The sequence below is a fragment of the Pistacia vera genome, unplaced genomic scaffold (assembly GCF_008641045.1).
Source record: "Pistacia vera cultivar Batoury unplaced genomic scaffold, PisVer_v2 Contig246, whole genome shotgun sequence".
In the NCBI taxonomy this organism is placed as follows: domain Eukaryota; kingdom Viridiplantae; phylum Streptophyta; class Magnoliopsida; order Sapindales; family Anacardiaceae; genus Pistacia; species Pistacia vera.
In genome coordinates this window covers 475,061-485,393 of record NW_022196053.1, presented here as the reverse complement: position 1 = coordinate 485,393, position 10,333 = coordinate 475,061, and the positions used below count along the sequence as shown (strand labels likewise).

Genomic DNA, 10,333 nt, shown 5'->3' with positions numbered 1-10,333 from the left:
ATGGCCCCCTTCCACGCCCCTCGTACCATTCCTGCAACACATTCCAACCGGGGTCGGATACCCCATGGTGGGAGCAGGCCGGCCCAGAGGTAGGCAGGTGAGGCACCTACCTTTTGGGCCCAAAATTATTTTAAGATTTTTTTAAATGGATTTACAAAAATTTCATTGTGACCTAAAAAGTTTATATTTTTTTATCCAAACGGGTCCAAAGGGCCCCAAAAAAGCCAAAAGGCCTAAATTCATTATAATTTTTTAAAAAAAAAATCATGTTTCATATTTCTATTCACCACCCCTAAATTAACTAAACTAGTTATTTAAATGTCTAAAATTTCAAAACACCCTTCATCCCTAAAATGATGAAAAAATTGCATTTCCATCCATCTACGCCGCCATAGTATCATTGTCGGCGTTAAAGTGATGATTCCGGTCAATTTTCTCACCAAAATCGACCGGATTCATCACTTAATCATTTTCGAAACATTTTCCCAGCCTTGACAACCCCCAATTTGGTTGATTTTTGCTAATTTTCGCAACCCATTTTCATTCTTCACCGCATGCGACAGCCATTTCTGGCATGTATCCGTTGTCGTTGACCTTCCCCGACACCACCATCTTCGTCCCTCACTCACCTCCCTCCCCAAAACCCCTCACTTACCTGACCCCGGTAGCTCGCCATCCACCTCTCGCTCTCACATAAAGATGGTAATTTGACTATATTATCAATTGAAAAAAATTTGGTTTCTAAACTTGAATACAAACATTAAATCAGTGATTTTGCTTCTCAAAAGGTAAGAAAAATAAATTTGAAATAATTTTTAATATATACTTATATTATTAAAGGACCCCAAAGTAACTCTTGTTTAGGGTTACAAATATTCTGGAGACGGCCCGGGCCTGCTGCCGGTTTTCGCATGTGGTCAACAAAAGTAACCAAAGGCTTTTCTTGTTTGGCGGCTCTGCTTTCGCTGGTGCTGGTGGTGGTGGTGGCTGGGGCGTGTCGCGTGCAGCTGGTCGCTCGGGTATGGGTGGTGCCGGTAGTGGATCCATTGGTTTCTGTGTAGGCCTTCTGGTTCTTTTGTTTTTTCAGGTTCTTTCGTCTTTGGAGGTTATTTAGGCTTTCAGTCTTAGGCTTGGGGAGGTAAAATTTCAATACTCTTGATGGAATCACCACCTTTGCAGCAAGTCTTTTGCTTGATCTTCTCAGGTATACAATACACCACTTTGATCCTTACTGTGTTCTGCTTTCGCGTCATACACCTCGTCTTGTATTTTGATCTTGTTCAAACATTCTTCTACATTAAACACCTACTTCAAATTCTTACAAAGAGAATTGACGAACAGAATTAAAGACACTACGAGGGAATTTACACAGCACTTTCTTCACTTTCCTGTAGCACTTCTCACACTGAAGGTCAACCTTCAACACCATTACGCAACTTTCTGCAACATTAAACAATCAAGATATGTGCATTAACCAACAAACTATGAGATGGGCATGGTTAAATTATAAGAAAGATAAGATTTTGCAATCCTCCTTCCCCATGGCTGGTGGTGGGGTTGCTCAGATGATCTGAGTCTGAATCTCATTTCAGAATATATTAAGTAGAGTTGATTAATTAAAATAATGAGGAAGAGAATGATCAGTGAGAGTAAGAGAGACACCGCATATTATAAATATATAAAACTTATCTTAACTCAAGAAGACTAAGAGTTCGATTTCTGTACATCAATAACCACTATGATGTTGACACGTGTAATGGATGTTGAATTGCATGCGATCTCAAGGTCGCCACTAGCTTTTGGCTTTGATGTATGACGCAGCCCACGTTATTAATTATATAAATTTATAATTGTTTTAAGTGGTAGACTTCCACCAATTTAATACATGCTTATGTAATACATTTGAAGACCCTGGCCCATACAAGTCTACTGAAATACATTGTTTATACAAACCCAATTTGAAAACATATAACTTTATGATTTGTTATTGGATAATTGAAGGTGGGTAGGTAAGGGAAGACTATAAATTGAGCCTAGTTTTTCATTTTATACACAACTCAATTGAATGAAAAAGTTAATAAAAACTTCTCATTTTAGTCCTCTTTATTTTGCTCTTTTACTTTTTAGTCTCTGTTAGCTTAGGATTTAGGAAAGACTATAAATTGAGCCTAGTTCTTTCATTTTATACACAACTCAATTGAATGAAAAAGTTAATAAAACTTCTCATTTTAGTCCTCTTTATTTTGCTCTTTTACTTTTTAGTCTCTGTTAGTTTATTTTAGTGCACACTTTATCAGCACAAAAAGCTTAGTAAGTGTAACGTTTTTTATCATTCATTTATTATACATTATATGATGCACAAATGTTATGATTATACTCTATGTTGCCATAAAATGGATCTTTATATCAAAAAATATGGTTAGTTCCTAACAATAATATATTTGTATAATCATTTCCTAATTAACCAATTGACTTTATTTACACGTATTGCTAATGTTGTACAATCATGCTATTAATGACTTAATTACATTACATATTATTTTTTCGAGGTTTATTATATTTTGGAGACACCAGAAATTATGGCAACCTAAATTTGAAATAGAAATGATAAATGAAACCAGAGTTCTAAGAATCAGTCTTCAGTCATGACTTAAAGTTTTGAATTTAAAATTTTGATATTAGAATCTGAAGTTTCAAACGTCAGGACTTGAAGTCCAAGTTGCGCGATTTTGATATATGGATTCAAACCTGAAGTTCTAAATACCGAAGTTATGTTCTTAAAGGTCTGAAGTCTAAGGATCTCAAAATTTAGAATTTGAGTTCTAAGTTTCAAATTCTGAGATCAGAAACGAAGTTCTGACTCTAATTATTGCATCTTTCTTTTATTATACCCAATTTATTGCTATTATTGTCGTTTTATTATTCTTTACTTTTTATGCAATTAATTGTTTCTTTACAATATATATATATATTATTGTTTTTGGATGCCAGAATCATCTTATGACATGCATCCAAAATATGCAATTCAGGAAAGAAAATTACTTATCCTTGTAGGATAAATTATAATCCTAAATTTATTTCTAAAACCTAAATGAATTTTGTATTTGGGAGTTTTTATAATAGTCTTTTGGAAAAGTTGAGTTGAGTAGTATGAGAAGTTTTTTTGTACATTTTTTAATGGCATTTTCTGAAAATATTTAGATTATTTTAACCCCCAGGGTTTGTTAATTTACTAAACACCCCTAACAATAAAAGTTTATAAATTAATAAAAACACCCTCATCCACCACATTTGCCAGATTTCGACCACACACCACCGAAGGTGGTCGAAATCTGCCTTATTGGCACACTACAGACAGATATAGCCTTAGTGTGTCGATCTGGCTTTTTTCGGCAAATTTCAACCCAGATTTGGTCGTTGATGATGGTCACATCTTGGTCATCATTTGACGAACAAGATATGCCATCATCAATGCCAGATCGATGCACTACCAGCCATATTAGCTAAGTGCACCATTATGATATTCTAGCCACCTTTGTAATGTGTGGTCGAAATCTGGCAAAATGGGTTCACTAAAGGAATACAAAAGGGGAAAATTTTTTAGAAAGTGGAGGCAATCATTCATTATTGAGTCTGAACCTCGCTCTCAGAATATTATTGAGTTGAGTTTGATTAGTTAAAGTAACGAGGAAGAGAATGACCAGTGACAGTGAGAGAGAGACACACATATTATAAAATTATATAAACTTATCTTTAATCTTAAGAAAGCGTACGAGTTTGATTCCGTACATCAATAACCACTACGATTTTGACACGTGTAACGGATGTTGAATGCTATCATCAAGATTGTAGCTTTTTGCTCTGAATGATTGAAGCAGCCCACGTTATTAATAATGTAAATCTATAATTATTGTAAGTGGTAGGCATCCACCAATTTAATACATGGCTTATGTAAGCAACACGCCACTTCTCGTCGTAAACTTGATCTTTTATTTCTATATATCAAAGTTCAAGAGAATTAATCAAATCCAATAGCTTACATATTCATGCACAAATACACACACGGAGAGACTCACGTTGGATTTTACACAGTATTTTCTTGACTTTCTTGTAGCATTTGCTGCATTTCTGGTCAACTTTGACCACCATTATCGTAGCCTCAGGGTGCCTAGGGCTCCCCAAAAAAAGGATAAAAAAGAATTCAAATTTTTATAATATATTATAAAATAAAAATAGTGTATAATTTCTTATTTAGACTGATCTAACGGGTTCAAAAAAAAAAAAAAAAAAAGTAAAAATGACTCAAATTTATTATAAATTTTTTACATATATTCTCACTTAAAGTTTTACGAAATAACAAGTTTATATCTCTAGTTTTATTTATTCCAATGTACACTACTAAATTAACATATTGAATTTCTATTAACAATGAAAGGCTGAAATGGTCATTTGTATGTCTCAAATTACTCACCCCCAATTCAATCCCAAAATTCAACAATCATATAAATCATCTCTAGCTCTCTTCCACTGCCCATCGTTTGGACTGAATCGGGCCGATTTTCTCACAAAAATCCACCGGAATCATCATTTTATCAATTCCCAAAGTGTTTTCCTAGCCTTGATAGCCCTTGATTTGACTTATTTTTTACGAATCTCGCAACCTAGCTCCACCACACACGATAGCCATTTCCAACATTTTTCAGCATGTGCCTAGCATCGTCGGCCTTCCTCGACACCACTATCTTCCTCCCTTCAGCCCTCTCACCAAAACTCCTATCATACCTCATTCGTTCACTCCGCCAATCGCTGGCCACTGATACATTTTGGACCACAACTTCTCAAGTCTTTTCAGTTCAATCCTGGCATTGGAAATCACCCATTTCACCACCCATTGCTTCTCCACCATCTGCTCTCCAAAACCCCCCACCAACCTAACCCCATTAGCCCACTGATCGTCATCCTTCTCTCCTAGTGATTTTGCATCTTCAAAGGCAAGAAAAATAAATTTGAAATAATTTTTTTAAGATATGCTTATATTATTAGAAAGCCTACAAAGTAACTATTGTCTAAGGATACAAATGTTCTTGAGACAGCCCTGCGTAGCCTATGATTATCAATCAGAAAATTTAAATAATTAAGAAGAAAATTAAAGGGCAACAGAGGAGAGTTGAGGAAGGTGAGATTAATTTGCAAACCTCCGCCATCTTTGAGAGTGTTGATAAGAATTGAACCTCAAAGCATAATGATCAAGACTGGTTATTAGTTATATATAACTTACAAAGATTTTAATTTTACTTGAATGTTGCTTATATTATTAATGTATATAGTGAAATTTGTAACATTAAATCGTCATACTAATGGCATCCGACACATATAAATCAATTTTGTTACTAAATTTCCTTTTGAGATCCTCACCTGCCATAAATTCTCATTCCAATATATAAACGCATTATTTGTCTTTCTCAAGAATTTTTTGAAATTTAAATGATCGAAATTATTTTTCCAGAAATGAATCGAATTTTATTAGTGTACATACATTCTATATAGAGGATAATATTTTCGGCAATTACGTTCTAATAGTTCTTTTTTATTTTTTCCTGTAAATTATGTAATTAGGCTTATGTGACACAAGACGATACTTTGATGACAACTCTAATAGTAAGAGAAGCCGTATACTACTGAGCACAGCTTCAATTGCCGGACACAATGTCAATTTCGGAGAAGAAAGAAACAGCAGAAATGACAATAAATGGCACTGCAAGATGCCATTAACACAAGGATCGGAGAGTGGGGTGCTAAGGGACTCAGTGGTGGCCAAAAGAGAAGAGTTAGCATTTAAATTGAGATTTTAACTCGTCCCAAGCTTCTTTTTCTTGATGAACGAACCAGTGGACTCGACAGTGCAGGTTCATATTATGTTATGAGTAGGATTGCGAAACTTGATCAAAGAGATGGAGTTGGAAGAACCATTATAGCTTCTATATACTAGCCTAGAACTGAAGTGTTTCAGCTTTTCCATAATCTTTGCCTTCTGTCTTCGGCTAGAACAGTGTATTTTGGTCTTGCTTCAATGGCAAATGAGGTTATTATTAAGAGCTTAATTGGATGTTCTTTCTCTTCAACTTTCATTGAGCTAACTAATTGTTCTCACTTTCAATTTCGATGTAGTTTTTTGCTTTAAATGGTTTCCCTTGCCCAACGCTCCAAACTAATTGTTCTCACTTTCAATTTCGATGTAGTTTTTTGCTTTAAATGGTTTCCCTTGCCCAACGCTCCAAAATCCATCTGACCATTTTTTGAAAACCATTAACCAGGATTTCCAAAAGGTAAGGTATTTTTCTTGTCACTCTATTATTACGTCAGTAAAATTACTAATATTCGGATCGTTTAATATAAAAGTTTCATACTAATACCGATAATTTTACAGGTCTTGATTATATTTAGCAATGGGTTAGATTTGAAATGAAGTTACTTTTGTTTGTGAGCCTCGGTTTCTAATATAGTTTCACTATCAACAGGATATTGAAGAAGGTTTAGATGATGGAATATTACCCACAGAAGAAGCAATTGATCATATTCTTATAAAGTCTTATAAACCATCTGGTAGTTATGAGCAAGTTCGATGCCAGGTTGCCCAAATATGTAATCAGGTACATGAGCGAGAAATCAAGAATATTAATTTCACAGGTTGTATATTTATTTAGAAAATATTAGCGATTGACTTGGAGGAAAAGAGAAGGCATGCTAGCTTCCTAACTCAGTGCAACGTACTCACAAGAAGATCTTTTGTGGACATGTATCGTGATCTAGGCTACTATTGGTTACGCCTAGCTGTGTATGTGGCATTGGCTATAGGTCTTGCTACTGTGTTTAAAAATCTAGGCACAAGTGATAGTTCAATTCAAGTAAGAGAAGCAGATTATATATATTTTAATTTATCAGTGTTAATTAATTACTATGTTTTGCAAACTTTTATTGAGTATGTGGTTCTTTCAGGGCGAGGGGTTCACGTACTCATGTTTGTAGCTTCGATCATTTTTAACGTTCATGACCATTGGTGGATTCCCTTCTTTTGTGGAGGACATGAAGGTATTTCTTATCGCATAAGATGCTTCCATTTTTTAAATTTCATATATCACACTAATGCTAGTAGTGTTGTAAAAATCTCTCTCCTCATGAATTAATTGATCCAGGTATTTGAACGAGAAAGACTAAACGGGCACTACAGTGTCATCTCATTTGCTGTTGGCAACACATTCTCAGCGCTACCATACTTTGTACTCATTTCAGTGATTCCAGGAGCCATAGTGTACTACCTTCCAGGACTTCCTAAAGGATACCAACACTACTTAATATTTCATGTCTTTATTGTTTGCTTGTATGATGTTGGTTGAGAGCCTAATGATGATTGTTGCAACCCAATTTTTATATATTTTTATATTTGAATACCCCTCGTTTCTCTTTGTTTTAGACTTTGGCCATTATGAATTGTGATAATTGTTGTTGGTTGAGGAATATTATGAATAATTTCATATCACTATTCCATAATTTAATTGGTAATAATCAGGAAAATAAACTAATTATAAAGAAATAAATTCATTTGGTTAAAATTCAAAAAATAAAACCAAATCCTTTATAGTTCGAAAACTGTCAAAGATTTGATTAAAATTAAACTAAATTCTTGATAGTTTAGGAACTGTCAAGAGATTCTTGACAGTTTGAAAATTGTCAAGACCTTCCTTGACAGTTAAAAAATTATAAAGGAACCCCCTTCTTGACAATTAATAACTATAAAAAATCAGGGTTTTTCTTGTAGTGCATGCATTAACCCAATCAGAGATTATAGAATCAAGGGAGTCCACTAACACCATTGTTGTGAAATAGAATTCACTTGAACAATTGTGGCTATTCTTGAAGTAATCCATTATGAAGTTTGTTTGGTATGTTTGTTAAATGTAGTTGAGGTAATAGATTTTTGGGTTATTGTATTGATATTTCATATTTGCTTGTAGATTGGTGAAATTGATGATGAATTTGTATTGATCGTCACATGGGTTGGTGAAATTGATGATGAAATTTTATTATGTCATTCTATTTTGAAGAAAGGATATTAGTTTGTCACTAGAACATGTTTGTGTTTTTTCTTAATTTGATTTGTTTTTGTTTTAACACACTTATGACGCAAGATTCAACTTTTAATTCTAGGTCTGAATTCGTTTGTTATGTTATGTTTTTCCTATTTCCATCTATACACACAAAATAATAACAATAATCAGGCGAGATGTTTGTAGCTAATTCTTCAAGCACTACAGTAATAGACAATTTATCTCTGTAAAAATTAAAGATTAATAGATAAGATCAAAAGTTTGAAAGGGTTAGCATAAAATGTTCTGAAAACTGGATCGGATCGGCCAGTCGAATTGGTTCGACCATGGATGGGCCTCTTGTCTAGTCCGAGCAGTGTTTAAACCCGTAAATACCCTTTGACCTCGATTGGTATGGATTTGGACCAGTAGAATAGTAGCAACTAGCAAACCACCAATCCAATCGGACCGGTGAAAAAGCCGGATCACCTAGAAAAAATTCAATCTCCATCTTCAGTCCTAAACCTCTCTAATTCTCATAACTTCTCCATTTCAGTCCTCCCCTGAAAAATTTCACCAAGTCTGTAAAATGACCCCCAACTTCCCCCTGACCTTTTTATCCAAGCACCTCCCCTAGCTTCCTTCTCCCATGGATTCTATTTTCATCTCTTCCTCACTTCCCTTTCCTTTCACTTCCCATATCCCATTTCTTTCCACCATAGCCAACCCCCACATTTGGCCAACTCTCATCAAATCTGCGCTCCAAAGTCCGAATTTTTTCATCCAAAACCCCCCAAGAAAACCCTTCAATTCTTTCATTTGCCCGTAGTTTCTTCAAATTCAGCTCTTCGAAGACGAACAGGGGGTTTCCATTTGCCCGTAGTTTTCTTGGCGGTTTTCATCCGAACAATGTGGCTCATTGCATCTGGTGGATCAAGAAGTGCCTCAAGTTATCCATGATAGATTTGTTTCTGGAAACAGGTTTCATGCCAATTTAAGAGAAGCTTGGATAATTAATGAAAATCGTTGGAGATATGTAATGAAAAGAAGATAACTAATGAGAGAGAAGGAGTGGTGGAGAAAATGAGAGAGACGGGAGAAGATGCTTCTTTTATTTATTTATAAACTGATAAAAGAGACGGTTGGAGATTTAAAATTTAAAAGTGCTGGGATATGTAATGAAAAGAAGACAATTAATGAGAGAGCAGAAGGAGTGGTGGAGAAAAGGACAGAGAAGAAAGACGACGAAAAGAGTTGTGGAAAACAGAGATGATTTTTATATATTTAATAAATTAAAATTTTCTTTTTGATGATATCATCGATTCGACCTGGTCAACGATTGGCTCGATCAACCCAAAAATGGGATCTTTGACCTAGTCATATGTCACATCATAATGTAATAAAAATTGTATAAAAAAGTGGTATAAATGTAACATTACTCGTGAATTTTCTTTTTGATGATGTCATCGGTTCGAACTGGTCAACGATTAGATCGATCAACCCAAAAATGGGATCTTTGACCTAGTCATATGTCACATCATAATGTAATAAAAATTGTATAAAAAAGTGGTATAAATGTAACATTACTCGTGAATTTTCTTTTTGATGATGTCATCGGTTCGAACTGGTCAACGATTAGATCGATCAACCCAAAAATGGGATCTTTGACTGGGTCAAGGCTCGACCCGATTTTCAGAACATTGGTTAACATTGTCTTCTGAGCTAGTTCAAGATCTGTATGAAGCCCCAAGGCTCAAGCCACTCTAAAACACTAGCCCAAGAAGCCCAGGATCTGATGGAAGAGTAATGCTATATTTACACTATTCTTTTACACAATTTTCATTACATTATAGTGTGATATATGCCACAACCATACAAATTTTATTATAATATTAAAAATTTAAAATAATTAAAAATTTGTGTGATTGTGACATATGTCACATCATAATGTAATAAAAATTGTGTAAAAGAGTGGTGTAAATGTAATATTACTCGTGATGAGTAATGTTACATTTATACTACTTTTTTACACCATTTTCATTATATTATAGTGTGACATATGTTACAACCATATAAATTATATTATAATATTAAAAATTTAAAATAATTAAAAATTTGTGTAATTGTAATATATGTTACATCATGATATAATAAAAATTGTGTGAAAAAATAATGTAAATGTAGTATTACTCGTTATGGAAGCCCTAAGGTCTAATATGAAATTTTAGTTTTGAGTAATGGGTGACCGG

General features: G+C 34.3%; 1 pseudogene; it reads left to right on the top strand.

Moving 5' to 3' along the window:
- Positions 1–9,805, top strand: LOC116131885 (annotated as a pseudogene).
- The last annotated feature ends 528 nt before the right edge of the window (positions 9,806–10,333 follow it).